Raw genomic sequence first — 19,438 nt, forward strand, 5'->3', positions numbered from 1 at the left:
CCAGGTGCGGGTGGCAAAATCAGCCAACAGTTAATAAGTCACTTTTGTAAATTAGATTCCCAGGCCAAACAGGTACTTAAGGTGGTATAATTAATTGGCCAGTAATTCTGACATGGCCTTACAGGCTTTAATTTGACAAAATAGCAACTAAAGCTTATTGTCCAATTAAATGCAATTATCAAATAAACTTTTTAAAGCATATGAAGAATGGCAAAAAGTTTTAAGCATAAGTTTTCCTTAACATATGCAGTTGGCAAATATTTGACTAAAATAATTGGGCCAATACCCTTAAAAGTTTTAAAGCCAAAAAAATTTTTTTTTGTTTACCTTCAAATATATAATTAACTTTGGAACAGAGCATGAGAGAACAGTGGTAACAATGAAGAATAAAGTGCAGTCATATAACTGCTTCTGAAAATCTTCATTTATTTCATGAAAAATTTTGTATCTCATGATAACTCTTCAGTATTCCTAAATAAGCCACAAGGAATCTACAACATACAGACATAGGTTACCCCCAAATAATATGGGGGTGTTATCATTCATTTTGCTTTTTCATACAGTATTTTACTAATGATGACTTTTCTCTTTCATTTCCTTAATAGAAAGAAAATTTCACCAACAGAACTGTGGGTTTTATTTATACGACGGACAAACACAAATCTTTTTACATTAAAAAAAAGTACTAAAACAGGGGTCACTTTTCTGACTGAGGACCCACTGAGACCCTGCACGGGACAGAGCTTCCCTTCCCAGGGTGCAGATCAGTTTAACAGGGCCAGTGAGAAATGACACACGAGTGACTTTAGTCCAGGGAGGGATTTGTGAAGCATGAGGAGGGTCAAAGAACAGCTGATTCTGAGACTTCAAGGAAAGAACAATACGGGCAAGAAGGCTGGAGTATTTTGTTTTGATTGGGGGGGAGGGGCAAGGGAATAGAAGTTTGGAAGATTCATGGAAAGAAAGCAGAAACAAAAGCATATGAAAGGGCAATTAATTTTATTTAATTAAAACATAAAGAAACAGGCTTTCCCTTAACCTCAGAAGTAGTAGGGCCACTACTTCAAGTTGACTCCAATTAAGAATAACAGCTGCATTCACATATGCCAAATCGCTCTGTGCACTTCACACAAATGCCTTACGCTGTGAGTTGGGTGCTTTAGGGCAAGGAACTAGCCTAAGGCCCAGGGCTCGTGAGAGGTAGAGGCAGGCTTCAATCCAGGTGTGATGTGGCTCTAGGAGCTGAGCCTAACCAATAAGCCCATAATTCAAACCAATTATCACACTAATTTGTTACCCACATTTCAGAGTGTCTATCTGAAAGCACATAAAATACTAGACTTACCTACTTGCAAGTTCTCTTAAACATGTTTCAACAAATGGATAAATTAGCAGTCTGTTTCAAAAAAACTACTTAAAATTTATGAAGTCATTTCTCTCAAGTAGGCTGTTTTAACCATTCTGTTTACAGATAATTAAAAGGATAGTCTTTTATCCAAGTCCCGGTCCAAATTAAGAAAGCAAGAATTATTGTGTGTATGTATGAAAAGCACTTCTGTATTTAGTAATCCTAAAGAGTAGCTGTAAGGGGACTTCAAAGGCATCTTGTTTGTTTTTTTTTTTAACTCTTAAATACATCAGCCAACAGTTTCTCTGCATGCTTATACTATGTACTGCTTGATGATTTAATTCATTAAATAGCAGGATGAGACAATTCAGCAGCAACTCCTAGGATTAGAGAAATTCTTGGTGTATTAAATGCCCCTGGAAGAATGTCCTGGCAGACGACCTACATGGCCATCTCCTAGGTCACACTTGACCGTCAAGTCTAGACTGATAAGAAGCAATGCATGTGAACCCCTGTGGCCAAGCCCTGGGCTGGACTGGTGGGCCTTCTACTTTTCCCCCTTTCCAAGCCCTTGCTGGGATTTCAAAGCTAGACAAGATGAAAACTACACACTTTACAGGCACCCTCTTCATATTGATCGATCCAGGTGTAAATCAACCCTGGACATCTGGCCCGCTTAAGTTTAGTTACTTTGGGACACTGATGAAGATATATCTAATTTTGTAATAAATATAAAACATGCTAAAGAGGGAAGCTTCAATAAATTTCAAGGTAGACATCGAGCAATCAGACCAGCTGGTCTTAATGAAGAAAATGCTTATAGTCACTCCGTCTGCTCACGTTAACCAGCAGTCATACCCAGACTTCATCTACTAAGTCAAACCACGGCATCTCAGTCTGGTTATACTTCCGACAAAGTGTTGCCAGAACTTCTTCAGTGGTTAGTTTCATGAGCTTGGCTAGGCTATAGTGCCTAGTTATTTAATCTAACACTAGTGTGGGTGTTGCCGTGAAGGGATTTTGTAGATGTGGTCTAACATATACAATATCAGCTGGCTTTAAAATAAAGGGCAGTACTACTCTCAGTAATAATGGAAGCCTCATTTAGTCAGTTGAAGACCTTAGGAGCAAAATGTGAGGTTTCCAGGAGAAGAAAGAATTCTGCCTCAGGACTGTAGCATCAACTCCTGCCTGAGTTTCCAGCCTGCTCTACATATTTCAGATTCGCCAGCCCCACAATCATGTGAGCCAGTTTCTTAAAATAAACCTCTTTACATATATTATATTGGTCTTGTTTGTCTGGAGAACCCTAACACAACCTCTCATTGCTAATCACTTAACAGTGTCCACTGCATGTTTTAATTCCATAAAAATAAAAGCTGCTATTGAAAAATGTTGGAAAGACTCTGAGAAGTGGGATCAAATGTGAGTTTTTCCCTTTGTAACCGTTAAGATGAACAGGTACTAAACCAATAATCATTAAAGTGTGAAGGGATTACCATAAAATACATTATTTAGAAATAAAGAATTGAACAATCCTCATTAGAAAAATAAAGAACTTAAAAAAAAAAGAAAGAAAAGAAAGAAAAAAAAAAAAAGAACTTGAAGGCACTTCATAGAAGTAGCCAGCATATAATGTAAAAATACCCAACATCACTTGTAATCAAAGAAAAACAAATAAAATTACAGCAAGACATCATTTTCAGGATTGGTGAAGATCCATAAAGACTGTGTTAGAGCATGCTGGGACAGACACACGCTGCTGATGGGAGTGTGAAATGGCACATCTGCTCTCGGAGATGATGTGGTACTTACTATACACTCAAGATCTTAAAAAAAAAAAAAAAAAGCCCCAAAATGCCCTTTTGACTCACCAGACATACCTTTACAACTCTCTTTTTTTTAAAAGGAATCAATAAAAAATATATTTATTTTAAAAAATTCAATAAAAATATATTTATTTAAAAAAATTTGTTACAGACTTATCTTCAATAGTTTGAAATTAGAAAACACTAATATAGGGAAATGGGTAAATAAATTATGGCACATTCATACAAGGGAATATAATATAATCATTTCCAACGATTCTGGAAGTTTTTGATTTGCATGGTAGTGCAGGACTGAAAAACTGAATGCAAGCTGAAAACATGTAAAGAGATTTTATTCAATGTGGAAAACTGATTTATCCTATGACCTTTAGAAATTTTTGTCAGAACAATGAAAACTCTTACTATCAGTTATGTTTAGTGCAATTAAAGAAATAGTAAAACTAGTATTTATTTAGAGCACTACAATTTAAACTATTAAAGATTAAAGTGGTTTTTTGTGTGTGTGTGTGTGAAAAAACTTATCAAGTCAACTGAATAGGGCTTATCTTCTTTGTAAGTCATGTAACGTACGATGTGCAGTATCTTCCAGGCACTGGAAAAGTGTCAAATGCCTTTCTAACTTTGGATCAGCTTCCAACATTGTATCCTCTGTGCTTTCAATGTCATGCAATATCATCTCTGGGAGTTTCTTTAATGTGAAGCTTTTTGCTGGCATCAGTTCCACTGCTGGGACATCTTCACTCTTTTCATCACAACCATTTCCCTCACTTATGCCGGTAAGTTTAGCATCACTAAGTTCTTTTGGCTGTCTAGAGTCTCTCCAGCCAGCTGGTTCTTCTATAATTCCTCTGAGGTTCTAGTTGAATCTCACTTCCATCCTTCTTACTATTTCTCTACTGCATTCTCATCCTTGTTGGTCACTTCTTTCTTTCAATGATCTGTTTTTTTAACTATCATGTGGGTTTATCACTGGAGACAAGGAGGGAACACTACTGCACGCCCTGCCGTACGTGCATGAACTAAGAAATGCACAGTGACCAGTCACCACTTTAAAATGTCATGACTAGTTATGATACACACCTGTTACTTACGCAGTGTTCTGTGAACTAAGGAGTTAGCAGCAGTCTGTACTTTATGCAGTTACTCACAGTTAATACACCGGTAATGGAAATCTGAATTGTGCTGTTGGGGGATTCACGTTATTTAACTGAACCATGGTAACTGAAATCTGTGCATGAGGAAACGTGCAAAGAGAAGGCTGCCTGTGTTCCATGCAGTTTTAATGTCATGAGAAAATTATTATGATATAATTAGTGACCAGTAATATAAGAAAAAAGATACACAGTTCTAGTCTCCATATAAGCTGCACACGACCATATAAAAACACATAGAAAAAGACTAGAAAGAAATGTTAATTTGACAAATTTACTAAGTGCCTATCAGGTGCCAAGAACTGTTGTAGGTGCTAGGGACAGCCCCGAGTGACCAAAGTGGACAAAAACCCATGTATTTATGAAACTTCCAGTCTAAAAGAGGAGTGAGAACACACAGTAACAAGATAAAGCAAAATATATAGTATATCAGAGGTGAGATGCTTTGGAGAAAAATAAAGCAGAGAAGACGCCTTGGGAGTGATGAGAACTGGATACATTATTTAAGATAATAGTGAAGGCATCGCTGAGAAGTGACATCTGGGTGAAGAGCTGAGGGTTAGGGAGCAAAGCCTGCCAAAATCTGGGAAGAGCAATCAGAGACGAAAAGACAGTAACTGCAAAGCCCTCGGGCAAGCACAGGCTGAGAAAGCTGTGGCTGGAGCACGGTCAGCAGAAAGTGGAGGAGAGAACAGGGATGCTGCCAAAGGAGAAAACGGGGTGTGGGTGGGGCTGGTCAAGAAGAATGCCACAAACTGGTTTATATTTTATCAGGATCTCTACTGAGGGGGGACCAGGTAGCTTTTTGATTATGTACCTATTGAAGGCAGAATCACAGAATTTGCTGACAGTTTGGGTCTGGGACGTGGAAGAGAAGTCAAGGTGGACTCCGGGGATTTTGGCCTGAGCCAGGATGGCATGGCCAGTAACTGATACGAGGAAGGCTTGTGAGTTGGTCATGCTGGAGGGGAAGATTAGGAACTTAGTTTTGACTCTGAGATACTTATTAGACAAGGAAATAGAAATGTCAGTTAGGCAACTGGATATTAAGGTTGGAATTCCAAACCAAGGTCTAGGAAGGTATTTATTTGAGAGCTGAAAGTGGTATAAGTCTGACGATATTGCGAAGGGAGTAAGTGTAGGTATAAAAGAAACTGCTGTCCGCGGCTTGAGCCACCCATCTGTCAGAAGTCTAGGAGATGAGGAACATATATTACTTGCCAGAAACAGGGTTAATAACGAGAGAAGTTAATTTGAAAACATACTTCACAGAAACTCAAGTTACCATATGACCCAGCCTTACTACTCCTAGGTATGTACCTAGGATGAAGTAAAAACATACGTTCACATGAAACCTCGTACAGAAATGTTTACAGCAATATTATTCACAATAATAAAAAACTGCAACAGCCGCAAATGTCCATCAACCAATAAATGGATAAACTGGTATGTCCATAAAATGTTTGGCCATAAAAAGAATGAAGTACTAAAACGTGCTACAACACAGGCAAAGCTGGAAAACAATGTAAGTGAATGAAGCCAGTCACAGAAGACCATCATACTGTATGATTCCAGTTACACAGAAGGTTCAGAATAGGCAAATTTAGACAGACAGAAGGTAGATTTGTGCTTGCTTAAAGCTGAAGAGATGAGGGGAAAATAGGAGTGACTACTAATGGACACAGGATTTCTTCTGGGGGCAATGAAAATGTTCTAAAATTGTGTGCTGATGGCTGCGTAACTCTGTAAGCATACTAAAAACCACTAAAATGTACACTTTAAACAAGTGACTTGCCTGGTAGGTAAATATTACCTCAATAAAGCTACTGCAGTAACAACCCCCACCAAAAAAAAAGGCCTAAAATTGGAGAATTCACAGAACAGAACTGTTTACTTATATCCTTTATTGATGCTCAGCCCAAATCTAAACATTTTCTTCCATGCATTATGATAGTAAACTTACAAAGTAAAAGTTAGCTGTAGAAAATCTACAAAGACGAGCAAAAGATATAAAGAAGAAAGTTAAAAATCATCCAAAAATCCATACACTTTCAAACTTCAGGTGAGTCCTTTTTTAATCATCCCCCCCTCCCTGCTTATCTACATTTATTTTGGTCAAAACAAACCTGAAACCATACTGGATAGCTTTATTTTTTTAATTGAAGTATAGTTGATTTATGTCATTAGTTTCTGGTGTACAGCACAGTGATTCGGTTATATACATACTCTTTTTCGGTTATTAGAAGATACTGAATACAGTTCCCTGTGCTATACAGTAGACCCTTGTTGTTTCTCTCTCTTATATATAGTAGTTTGTATTTGCTAATCTCAAACTCCTAATTTATCCCTCCCCCTCCCTTTCCCCTTTGGTAACCAGAAGTTTGTTTTCTATGTCTGTGAGTCTGTTTCCATTTTGTAAATAAGTTCATTTGTATACTTTTATATTCCAAATATAATCAAATGATATTTGTCTTTCTCTCTCTAACGTACTTCACTTAGTATGATGATCTCTAGGTCCATCTTTGTTGCTGAAAATGGAAAAATGTGTTCTTTAGATACCTATAATACATTATACGGTTGCACGACAACATAATTACTCTTTTAATTTTAAGGCATTTTAAAAGTTTCCATGTTTACTATTACAAATAGCCCTTTACCTGAATCTCTGAATAAACTCTATTTGATACGAACAGTTTTCTAGAAATGGAATTACTTTGTTAAAATATATAAATATTTTAAGGCTGTTAAAATACTGCCTTCCAGAAAAGCTATACCAACTTATCCTCTCATCAACAGTGTATGAGGATCCAATTTACCACAAACTGAACTAGTTCTTATCAGTTAAAATTGCTTTACCAACATGTATATGAAAGTAACATCACATTTAATTTGGGATTCACTGCCTATTAGTGCTAAACGTACTTTCACACTGCTACCTTTTGTAAACTGCTGGCTTATACCCTTCTGTGCCCTTCAGAGGTATCAGTCCTTTTCCTATGGTTTGACTTTAACAGTGTTTTTAAGTATTCCTCCTTCTACACACGTTGCAAACGACATTTTGTCATTTGTATTTTAAGTCTGAGGATGGTGGCTTTGACTTACCAAGGCTAAAATATTGATGTAAATGATTCAATCCTTTCCTTTATGAATTCTTCTTTTTAAAAATAGAAACTCTTTCCCCAAACTGGTAAGAAAAATGGTCACCAAGACTTCCTTCTAATAGTTTTTGCTTTTTACATATTGAGTATTTAACATATGAATGTACTATGCTAATAGCTTTACAAATACTAGCTAATTTAATCCTCATAATCACCCTATTAGAGATCTTTCCTCTTTCTCATTTCATTAATGAAACTGAGGTTAGAGAGGTTAAATTACATGACTAAGGTAACACAGTTAATAAGATGCGGAACGAAGATTTAATGCTAAAGCAATTTTAAGCCATATTCATTCCACTGTGCTCACATCCGTATTAAGACAGTTATGCTTTGCTGTAGGGTTCTCTCATCATATCCCCACCCCTGAAAACAGCAGGCAGTTACTAAACTCTTTATTTAAGTTCAATAAATTGAAGTTCAATAGCTGTTGAAGTTAAATAAGCCCTTGTCCATGCCCCTCAATCAGTCCAAATACTTCTTTTTTTTTTAGAATAATGATATGGATATCTCTAAGTGTAATAAGCACGCCACTTGGCTTTAGGGTATGAACCTCACTGGCTTTATTTTGCAGAACCAGACTAAAACACATTTAATTAGCTCCATAAAACAAGAAGAAAAAGATCTGTGGAGTAACTTCCCACAAGAATCTACTGTAAGGATAATGTTCTCTCTCACTTTTTTAGTTTTTCTTTTTATCATGTAGATGAAAACTGCTCACAACTGGTGCTTACATGAACACACACCAGATTCTTGATAATATTCCTTCTCCTCAAATTAAAAACCTATTTAAGTTGCCCTAATTTTATTTATGTTATTATTACTGTAAGCATTCTCAAATTCTTCTTGAAAACAGGCAAAGAATAAATAGTATTCATTACAATTAATGCTGCTCAAAGCTATGAATTCAACAAATTCCTATGGCTGAATTCAGCAAATTACTATGGCATAATTTTAAGTGTGCTGTTCAGCACAAAGTAAAATTACATACATTGATATTACCTAAGTTGAAAAGGGCAAATTTGATGCTATACCCATATACTTTACTACAAAGTGGGCCTGGAACATAGCATTGTATTTTAGCCCCTTATTTATAAGCCTTTCAGAGTATCACATTAAAATTCAAATAATGAATTAATAAGGCTTGTTAAGTCAAGTGGTTGAGAGCTCAGAAAGTTATGGCTAGAACACCAGCCTTGCCAAAAGACTATATGCCCAACAATAAATGTTGATGCTTCCTTCTTCTTCAATCTCAAAGCCTATCTCAAAAGAAGACATTTTTTATACTTGCCCATTTTATTCTGTTGATAGCGTAATTAAAACTTCACATAATTAAACCCTTCATATGCTGTGTACATGTTAATTAAAATAAAGTACTGTTTTTACCAATAAACCAGGCCTTATGGATTTGGGCTGCATTTTATTTTGACTTTGATAATCCAGCTAAAATTTTTACTTACAAAATGTACGAACAGTAATTGCTTCCCTAAGTTCCAAGTTCCATTTAAAATTCCAGAGTTAAATTACTAAGGATTCTTGGCTTTGGTTCATTGTGAACCACACAAAAGTTGTTCTTACCTTTACACCTTGAATGAGACCATTCATGAGGAATGTGTGTTGAGGAAATGTGTCATGTAGAACCTACAAAAACCAGAAAAAAAAAATCAGGACAAATTCAAAGGCAAAGTAAAGGGGAAGATTTCTGCCTTTGTTAATCGCAGGGTAGGTAAATAAAATGAACCCTGCAATGAAAAATTTTCAGTATCAATTAAACATGGAAAATATCCTAGAAGTACAAAAATGTAACAAAATAGTGAGGCAGAAATCTAAATAAAGCAAGAAAGTAAAAAGGTATGTCCAGCATTCAATTGCTTTCGCTACAAAAGCATTTGCAGCAAAAATAAATTCTTAAACTGTCTACCCCCTCAACCATGAACAATTTTAATCATGTACTACAAAGAGTTATATAAATTCAGGTATGGACCTGCAGCCCAGTTTCATGTCACCTAGGTAATCAAGGAAACTTCAAGCCTTAAATCTGGGTTATAGTGATCCAGACTGGTAAGCACCTCCAAATGTCTAGAAGAAGAAAATCTAAAATCACTTCTGAAAAGGCCATCATCTAGGCTTCAAATCAACCATACATGTATCTCTTCAAACATAATGACAAGCACATAATCAAAGGTAATCAGAGAAGGGGAGGGTATAGCTCAGTGGTAGAATGTGTGCCTAGCATGCACAAGGTCCTGGGTTCAATCCCCAGTACTCCATTAAAATAAATAAAAACCTAGTTACCTACCCCTAAAAAAGAATAGAATATAAATTTAAAAAAAAATTTTTAAAAGGTAATCAGATACATAAATAAATAAGACATCATGAACAAGAAAATAGTAACAAACAAGCAAACAAAAATACAAAACAAACAGACTCACAGACATAGAAAACAAACTTATGGTTACTAGGGGAAGGGGGTGGGAAGGGATAAATTGGGAGTTTGAGATTTGCAGATACTAATATATATAAAATAGATAAACAAGAAGTTTATACTGTATAGCACAGGGAACCATAGTCAGTATCTGGTAATCTATGGTGAAGAAGAATAGGAGAACGAATGTAGGTATGTTCCTATGTGACTGAAGCATTGTGCTGTACACCAGAAACAGACACAACATTGTAAAGTGACTGTACTTCAATAAAAAATATATTTTTTAAAAATTTAAAATAAATTTTTAAAAATTTTAATTAAGAAAAGAAGCTATTTATGACAAACCCACAGCAAGCATAAAATACTCAATGGTGAAAAGCTAAAAGCCTTCTCATTAAAATCTGGAGCAAGACAGGGATGCACACTCTCACCGCTTCTCTTCAACAGTCTTGGAAGTTCTAGCCACAGGAATCAGGCAAGAAGAAGAAATAAAAGGGATCCAAATGGGAAGAGAAGAGGTTAGAATTGTCACTGTATGCAGATGACATGGTCTATATATATAGAAAACCCTAAAAGCCCCATGCAAAAACTACTTAAAGGTGATAAAAGAATTTGGCAAGGTAGCAGGATACAAGATGAACATACAAAAATCAGTAGCAAAAAATACAGAATTTAGTTGCATAACAATAATGAAAGAAATGGGAGATGAATATATCTCTCTCAACAAAAGATAGAACAGGTAGACAAAAACTTCAGTGATTATATGAAACGCATCAAACACAATTAAAATAGTTAACATATGTAGAACACTACTCCAGCCACAGAATACTTGTTCTCTTCAGATCATATGGAACATTTATCAGAATTAACCATATACTAGGATATAAAGCAAGCTTCAACAACTTTAAAATAACTGAAATAATTCACAATATGTTCTCTGATAACACAAGCTGGAAAACACCCCAAAATTTTCGAAATTAGACAATACACTTGCAGTAATCCATCGAAAAAAGTAATCCATTAGAAAAAATAAAGGTGATAAAAGTACAGTATCTTAAACTTCATGAGTTACAGTTACATTAATATTAATGCTTAGAGAGGAATTTAAAGTCTCAAATATACATAACTGAAAAGCAAAAAAAAAAAAAAAAAAGGCTGAAATCAATGTTCTAAGCTTCTTTACAAAGAAGCCAGAAAAAGAATAGCAAATCCAACCCGAAGAAATAAGGAAATGAGGTAATTAAAAAAAAAAAAAAAAAGGAAGAGAAATCAATGAAATAAAATTCAAACATTCAATAATGGAAATCAATAAGGCCAAAAGTAACTTCTTTGAAAAAGTAGTAAAAGTGATAAACTCTTAACAAGATTGATCAAGAAAAAAACAAATTACTAATATCAAGAATGAAGATTATGTACAGCAAAGGAAACCATCAACAAAATGAAAAGGCAACCTACTGAATGGGAGGAAATATTTGCAAATCATGTATCTGATAATGGGTTAATATCCAACATATATAATGAACTCATACAACTCAACAGCAAAAAAACCCCAAACAATCCAATTAAAAAATGACCAGAAGATCTGAACAGACATTTTTCATAAAAGACATACTGATGGCCAACAGGTACATGAAAGATGCCTAGTATCACTAATTATCACAGAAATGCAAATCAAAACCACAATGAGATACATTATCTAATACCTGTTACAATGGTTATTATCAAAAAGACGATAAATAAGAAGTGTTGGTAAGGATGTGGAAAAAAGGGAACTCGTGCGCTGTTGGTGAGAATGTAAATTGGTGCAGCCACTGTGGAGAACCGTATGGAGGTTCCTCAAAAAATTAAATAAAAGAACTACCATATGATCCAGCAATTCCATTTCTGGGTATTTATCTGAAGGAAACAAAAAACATTATCTGGAAAAGATTTATGTACCTCTGAGTTCACTGTAGCATTACCTACAGTAGCCAAGGTATTGAAGCAACTGAAGTCTTCATCAGTGGATGAACAGATGAAAAAGATGTGGTGTACATATAGGAATACTATTCAGCTATAAAAAAAATGGAATTATGCCATTTGTGACAACATGGATGGAACCTGAGGGAATTATGCTAAGTGAAATAGACAAAGAAAGACAAATATCGTGTAATCTCACTTACATGTAGAGTCTGAAAAACAAACCAAAAAAAGCCCCAAAAGAAGAAACCAAGATCATAGATTGGTGGCTGCCAGAGACGAGGGGTAAGGAGTGGGCAGAATGAGTGAAGGTCAAAGGTGGAAACTTCCAGTTTTATAATGACAAAGACAAATAAGTCATGAAAATATAATATATAGCCTACTGACTATAATTAATACTACTGTATTGCATATATGAAAGTTGCTAAGGAGGTAAATTTAAAAGTTCTCATCACACAAAAAATGTGTAACTATGTATGGTGATGGATGTTAACTAGACTTACTGTTGTGATCATTTTCCAATATACACAAACACCGAATCATTATGTTGTAAACCTGAAACTAATGTTATAATGTCAACTAGACCCCAATTTAAAAGAAGACATTTTAAAAAATGAAATTATTATGAACCTTTTGCCAATAAACTAGACTCTTATACATTTAGTGAAAAAATTCTTTGGAAAACACAACTTAACCAAAACTTACACTAGAAGAAACAAAAAATTTAAATAGTCACATCTCATTAAAAAAAAAATTAAATGTATTAAAAATCTTTGCTAAAATAATCAAAAGAACAACAACAAAAAAAGCCTAAGCATATTCTTCCAAACATTTAAAGAAGAAATATCAGCAAACTCACTCAAATTTTCTCAGAGAATGGGATATCTTTTCTAAATTAAGTTTTACAAGGTCAACAAAATCTTAATACTAAAACATGACAAGGGCATTATACAAAAAGAAAATTACACTCCAATTTCTCTTGTGACCATAGATGCAAAGATATGAACAACATATTAGTAAATCATATCCAGTGATAGTAAAAAATTATATACATATATATCTCACAACTAAGTGAAATTTATTCCAATATAGGAGTGGCTTGATATTCAAAAGTCATTATAGGTGACATCAGAATAATAGGGAAAAATCTAATTATTATCTGGTTATATGCAGAAACTTCATTTGATAAAATTTAATACCCATGCATGATAATAAGCAGCGAAGGAACAGAAGGCAACTTCCTTTCTCCGACAGAGTGTCTAGAAAAACCATTTACGGCAAACATACTTAGTGGTGAATTTCAGATTGCTTTCCACCAGGGATCATCTATGAGATAAGGAAGCCCATGATGATTGTGTCTATTCAACATTGTGCTGGATGTCACAATCGATGTAACAAAGAAAGAAAAAGAAATAAAAATGAAAAGGATTGGAAGGAGTTAAAAACTCATTATTCACAAAAGATATGAACGTATATATGAAACCCACAAATAAACTATAAGTGAATTTAGCAAAATTACTAGACACAAGGTCAAGACATGGGAATGAATTGTTTTATGTACCAGCAACAAACAGAAAATTAAACCCTTAAAACTACACTATTTAAAATAACAAAACCCATCAAATACCTAGGAATAAATCTAGTGAAAAATTCATGCACTGAGAAACGTAAAATATGATTTAGAGAAAGTTTTACAGACTGAATAAAAGGATCACATCCCATGTAGATTAGAAGACTCAATACTGTAAAGTTGTCAGGTCTCCCTCAATGAATCTATAGCCAATGCAATCACATTCAAAATTCCCAGCAAGTTATTCTGTGAAAGTTGAAGAGCTGATTACAAAATGTATATGGATATAAAAGGCCTACAACAGCCAAGGCAATCTTGAGGAAGAAGAACCAAGCTTTGGAAGTTATATAAGATATCAAGATATCGCTATAGAAATCAACACAGCATAGTATACAACACAGGACATATACATAAACAGAATACAAAACCTAGAAACGAATCCATATGGATATGGTTGCCTGATTTATGACAGAGTTGACACATACAGAGGGGAAAGAAAGATTTTTTTTAAATAAACGATGCTAGTTCAATTACATATTAACATGGTATCAAAATGAATCTTGACCCCTATAAAATACAATTTTTTTTTCTAGAAGGATGGTAGATCTATGTGTGAAAAATAGACCAATAAAGCCTTGTGGAAGAAGAAAGTTTTGTAAATAAGATTTTAAGAAAGCAACTAAATGTAACAAAAAAATCAGTAAATTGAACTACATAAAGATTATGAACTTCTGTTCATCGAAAGGCACCATGAAGCATGAAAGGCAATCCAAGGAGGGGGGAAAGATATCATTAAAACACATCCATATGAGTTAAAAAACAACTAGTATCTGGAATATATAAAGAACTCCTACAACTAGTAAGAAAAGGACAGACAATTCAATTATTTAAAATAGATGAAACACCAGAGCATCTTTCACAAAGATATTCACATGGCAGACAAATATACATAAAGGTGGTGTGACTACAACGAAACAAGTGACTGCTAAACAATCATCAAAAAAACCTGGAACCTAGCAAAAAATATCTTCAACTGGAAACATAAAGAGGGAACCACAGTGGAATGGTAGGATGGGCATGCTCACCATATAATAGAGCCCCATACCTCCCAGGTGGGCGACCCACAAGCTGAAGGATAATTAAGTTGCAGAGGCCCTCACAGGAGTGAGACTTCTAAGCCCAAGGTCAGGCTCCCCAACCCGCGGTTCTTGCACTGGGAGGAGGAGGAGACCCCAGGATATCTGGTTTTGAAGGCCAGTGGGGCTTAGTTTCAGGAGCCCCATGGGACTAGGGGAAAGACTTCATTCTCTCAAGAAGCCTACAGATTCTCACATGCACCAGGTTCAAGGAAAGAGGCAGTCATTTCGTAGGAACCTGGGCCAAATCTCCCTGCTGGTTTTGGAGGGTCTCCTGGGGAGGTAGGTGACAGCCGCAGCTCACCCAGGGGACATTAAAGCTGGTGGCTGACATTCCAGGAGTGTTCATCTACATGAGCTTCCCTGGAGGTTGACATCTTGATTGGATCATCAGCACCAAGACCTAGCCTCACCCAACAGCAGACTTCCTAAGCCACAAATGCCTCTAGACATGGCCCTACCCACCAGAGGTCTAGGACAAAGCTTCACCCAGCAGTGGGCAGGCACCAACTCTTCCTGCCAGGAAACCTGCATAAGCCTCTAGTCTAGCCTCATCACCAGGAGACAGATACCAGAAATAAGAAAACAACAATCCCAAAGTCTGTGGAAGGAGTCCACAAACACAAGCCTGACACTACACTGGGTCCAGCTGGACCCTGGCCCTTGGGTGACAAGAGAGCAGTGTACTGCTGGGACGCATAGGACCTCTCCCACAGGGGGCCACCTCACCTCTCCAAAGTCGAGAAACATAGCTAACCTACCTAAAAATACAAACAGAAAGATAAGACAATAATGAGGCGACAGAGGAGTATCTTCCGGGCCAAGGCCCAAGATAAAATTCCAGAAGAAATAAGTGATGAGGAGATAGGCAATTTATCTGAGAAAGAGTTTAAAGTAATGATGGCGAAGATGTTCAGAGAACTCAAGATGAGTATAGATGCACAGAGCAAAGTTTTTAGCAAAGAATTGGATGATATATAGGATACCAAACAGATGAATAAAATCACTGAAATGAATAACAAACTAGAAGGAACAAAGAAGAGACTAAACGAGGCAGAAGAATAAATCAGTGAGCTAGAAGACAGATTAGTGGACATCACTACTGCAGAACAGAAAAAAGAAAAACAGAATGAAAAGAAATGAGGATAGTTTAAGAGCACTCTGGGACAACAAAAAGCACACTAATATTTGCCTTATAAGGGTCCCAGAAAGAGAATAGAGAGACAAAGGACCTGAGAAAAATTTTGGAGAGATAATAACTAAAAACTTCCCTAACCTGGGAAAGGAAACAGTTACCCAAGTCCAGGAAGTGCAAAGAGTTCCACACAGGATCAAACCAAAGAGGAACACACCAAGGCACATACTCATCAAACTGACAAAAATTAAAGATATGGAGAAAATATTACAATCAAGAGAAAAGCAACAAATAACATATAAGGGAACTCCCATAAGGTTATCAGCTGATTTTTCAGCAGAAGCTCTACAAGCCAGAAGGGAGTGGCGTGATATATTTAAAATGATGGAAGGGAAAAACTTACAACCAAGAACACTCTATCCAACAAGGCTCTCAATCAGATTTGATGGAGAAATCAAAAGCTTCATAGATAAACAAAAGCTAAAAGAATTCGGCACCACCAAACCAGCTTTACAAGAAATGTTAAAAGATCTTCTTTAGTCATCGAACTATAAGAAAAGAGAACAAAAAGAAGAAAGAGAAGAAAAAAAAAGACCTACAAAAGATTGCTCTGGCAATTTGGGGTCTTTTATGGGTCCACATAAATTCTGAAATCGTTCTAGTTCTGTGAAAAAGGTCGTGAGTATTTTGACAGGGGTTGCAATGGATCTGTAGATTGCTTTGGGTAGTATGGTCATTTTGATAATGTTGATTCTTCCAATCCAAGAGCATAAGGTATCTTTCCATTTCTTCGTATCATCTTCAATTTCCTTCATCAATGTTTTACAGTTTCCAGAGTACAGGTAACCTCTTTGGTTAAATTTATTTCTAGGTATTTTGTTCTTTTTGATGCAATGGAAATATTTATGCCAGTTATAAAATCCTTGTTTTTGAAGTGAAAAGAAGAAAAAAAAAGTGAAGGGCTACAAATGGCAAAATATCCTTCTTTCTTATGGGTGAGTTGTATTCCATTACATATATATGCTGTATCTTCTTTATTCACTCATCTATTGATGTGCACTTAACAATGCTTCCATATCTTGGCAATTATAAGAATGTTGCTATTAATAGCAGAGTGTATGTAACTTTCTGAATTAATCCTGATTTTGTGGTTGGCTTTATTCCTTTGATAACTGTAAGTTTAAAAAGCTAAAACTCTAAATGTTCTTAGAAATAATAAACTACATATCTGTAAATTAAAAAAATATACGCAGTATATTGTGTATATGTATTTACATGCAATATATTGTACATGTGCAAATTGTAACAATTCTACTTAATATAACTGAAAAATTAAAAAGTAAAAAATATATATACATAAAGGTGTGTTCAACTTCATTGATCATTAGGAAGATGCAAATTAAGGCCACACTGTACTTATGACTAAAATGAAATACCAATTGATAAAGTTGTGGAGCCCGGCTGGTTGGAGGGTAAATTGATTCAACCACTCTGGAAAACTTTTGGCAGTATATACCCAAACTGAACAAAACCCTGCCATTTCACTCCTACATATATATTACAAGAAAGAGGAAAAAATGTACACATTATTCACAGACATATAGGAAATATCACTAAAGCAATACTTGTAATAGGCAAGCACAGGAAACCCCAATGTCCATCACCAACAGAATGGATTTCAGTGATCTGCTAAAAGTCCTGAGTCACAGGACTCAGAAACTGTTACACTGATAGTTATAACTATGGCAAAAGGCTAGAGCTCAGAACTGCAAACTCACTGTTCTTGTCGGGAGTTCAGTAGCTTAGTAAATAAATGCTCCTCTGCTGTGTGTCTATGGTTGAACTTACAGAGCACTGAAGTGGTTATTTTTGACTGTTTTGTCCAGCTTTATTAGGGCAGAGTTTGCTGATCTCCTGTTATAGCAAAAGTCAGAAGTCTGACAGTAATTTTCGGAAACCTGTGAAACTATCAAGTGTAATGGCAGTCCCAAAGGAAAGGAGCAAAGGGGCAACAAAGACATTTGAAAAAATAATGGCCAAAAACTACCCAAATTTGATACAAATATTAATCTACAGACCCCAGAAGCTAAACAAACACCAAGTAACATTAACACAAAAAGATGCACACCTAGACACATTATAGCATAGTCAAATCGCTGAAAGATAGAAAGTGTTTAAAGCAACAACAACAAAAAAAAGGAATTACCACTCATAGCAGGGACTGACAAAATTATTCTACAAATAAGGAACACACAGTACACAGTAAATATTTTAGGGAAGATGGTCTGTGTTGCAACCACTCAACTGTGCCATTGTAGACCAAAAGTTGCAACATCAATGGGCATTGTCACAGTCCAACACTATTTTACTATGGATACTTAACATTTGTATTACATGCAATTTTCATGTGTCATCAAATAACTTCTTTTGATATTTTCCAACTATGTAAAATGTAAAAAGCATTCTTAGTGTACAGACCACATAAAAACAGGCAGTGGTCCAGATCAGGCCTCTGGGCCATAGTCTGCAGACCCCTTACATAAGAACAGTACTTATTAATAGCTGACTTCCCATCAGATACAATGGACGCCAGAAAGCAATATAATGCTATATTAAAAGTGCGGAAAAATCTATCAAAAGACCAGAATGCACATCAAATATTTTATATGCCAAATTTTGAGACAAAGAAACCCACCAATGGTTCATTTATATTTCTACGTCAAGTCTTCTTATAATTGTATTAATTAGGTAAACTGGAAGTCAGTATTTTTTTTTAAGCATTCCCAAGTTTTTAGGTATAAAAGTATGCTACAGACTACAACATACAACACACAATAAGACAGAAATAAACGACATTAGTTAATGCTCATTATATTCTAACAGTCAGCTGTGCAAGAAAAAGCAAAGATTTAACACCCTACCGTCATATGTTATAGACCCTTTAGTGAATGCTACTTATTTTAGTAATTATAAGGTACACAAGAGGGTAGGTTCTGGGTACTCTGGTCAATACACCAATAGGAAACTGTTAAAACACAAGATAAGCCTGCAACACCTTGTGAATCCTGACAGCAAGACAGTTTCAATGGGACAACGTTAGAATTTTACTTCCTTTCATGTGGAGAGCAAATCATGCCTCAAAGTGTCTGAGTATTATGCCAAAAATGCCTGACAAACAGCCCTATCCATCCCACCCACCTCAGCTCCCAAGAAGAAACACTGATTAAAGCAAAGAAAGCAGAAGGGCTGGACTATGGAGCAAACGGGGCTGACAAGATAGCGTATGTTTGTCGAATGAACACTTATTTTGTAAGTAAGTAAGAAGGGATAGGAAAACCGAACGCGGCAGGAAAGTGTTTAAAGAGCATTCGCTGGATTCTTAGATACTATATAGAGAGAAGATAGGGTTAAGCCCTTAGAATCTCTAGCAGGGGTCCAAGAAGGTCAGCTTGCAAAAGAAAATCTGCAAAATGCAAAAATGAAATTCTTCACAGGAACTAATATTAAGCACATCTTCACTGAAATAAATGCTCTATTTAAATATACCTGATGAGTTTTAAGTAAGTTTAATCAGAGCACTTTATTTACAATAAAATGAGATCAGGCCCTCTGGACAGGACTAGAGGCAGGGCTGTAAGGTGAGAGAGAGGTCATTTTTATGTGTGAACTACTACTGCTACAAGAAGGTTAAAGCCATTGTATGAGGTCAACTTCGCAGCTTTGCTTCAGT

At 35.7% G+C, this 19,438-nt stretch overlaps 1 protein-coding gene across 1 annotated transcript in view; it reads right to left on the bottom strand.

Annotated features, from left to right (window-relative positions):
- The window catches only part of ZNF169 (zinc finger protein 169), a 122,527-nt gene that overhangs the window by 79,972 nt on the left and 23,117 nt on the right, over nucleotides 1-19,438 (bottom strand). The window contains exon 3 of the transcript XR_012506695.1: nucleotides 9,062-9,124. The gene's annotated coding sequence lies outside the window, so the exon portion shown is untranslated. The remainder of the gene's footprint in view (nucleotides 1-9,061; nucleotides 9,125-19,438) is intronic.

The sequence above is a fragment of the Camelus bactrianus genome, chromosome 4 (assembly GCF_048773025.1).
Source record: "Camelus bactrianus isolate YW-2024 breed Bactrian camel chromosome 4, ASM4877302v1, whole genome shotgun sequence".
Taxonomy (NCBI): Eukaryota; Metazoa; Chordata; class Mammalia; order Artiodactyla; family Camelidae; genus Camelus; species Camelus bactrianus.